We start from the raw sequence: 598 nt of genomic DNA, 5'->3' as shown, positions 1-598 counted from the left end.
TAACTACTTCTATCCTCACCATTTGGCAGCAGCGGGAGACATCGAAAACTTAAAATATGCCACATTCATCTGAAAGTGAGTGAAAATTTCAACAAATATATCCGTTCATATTGCAAATTACATTAAGGAGGCAGGATTTGCTAGTGTCCTGTAGAAGGCTGGTAACTTTAAGAGTTCAGAGCAACATAAAGCCATGAGCACTGCCCCCTCTGCTGGTGAGTGGAAAGTGACTGGTTTCAGGTTTGATTGCGCGGAAGAGTCAATGGCTATTCATGCTTTTCACTGGGACAGATAGAAACAACATTAACATACACGTACCTCCGTGAGGTCGTTATTTCTGAAATAGTCTTACGGAGCAACGTCACAGACAGTAAGTGGCCAGACCGGCAGTTTAGTTCAGAAGCCCCCCCGATGATAAACAACTTTAAAGGTAATGATACACAGAGAAACTTTTCGAGCAATGTTGCCGGGCAACTGCCAACCCAGGGGTGCCCGAAACCTTCTTAACGCTACGTCGTTCGTAAGTTCTACATTATTACACGGTATTAAATAGAAAATAAAAACATGGAGGAAACAAATAGACGTAAAACACGGGCAA

The sequence above is a fragment of the Brienomyrus brachyistius genome, chromosome 3 (assembly GCF_023856365.1).
Source record: "Brienomyrus brachyistius isolate T26 chromosome 3, BBRACH_0.4, whole genome shotgun sequence".
In the NCBI taxonomy this organism is placed as follows: Eukaryota; Metazoa; Chordata; class Actinopteri; order Osteoglossiformes; family Mormyridae; genus Brienomyrus; species Brienomyrus brachyistius.
The sequence above is the reverse complement of the archived record's forward strand: the minus strand, read 5'-3'. Positions refer to the sequence as shown.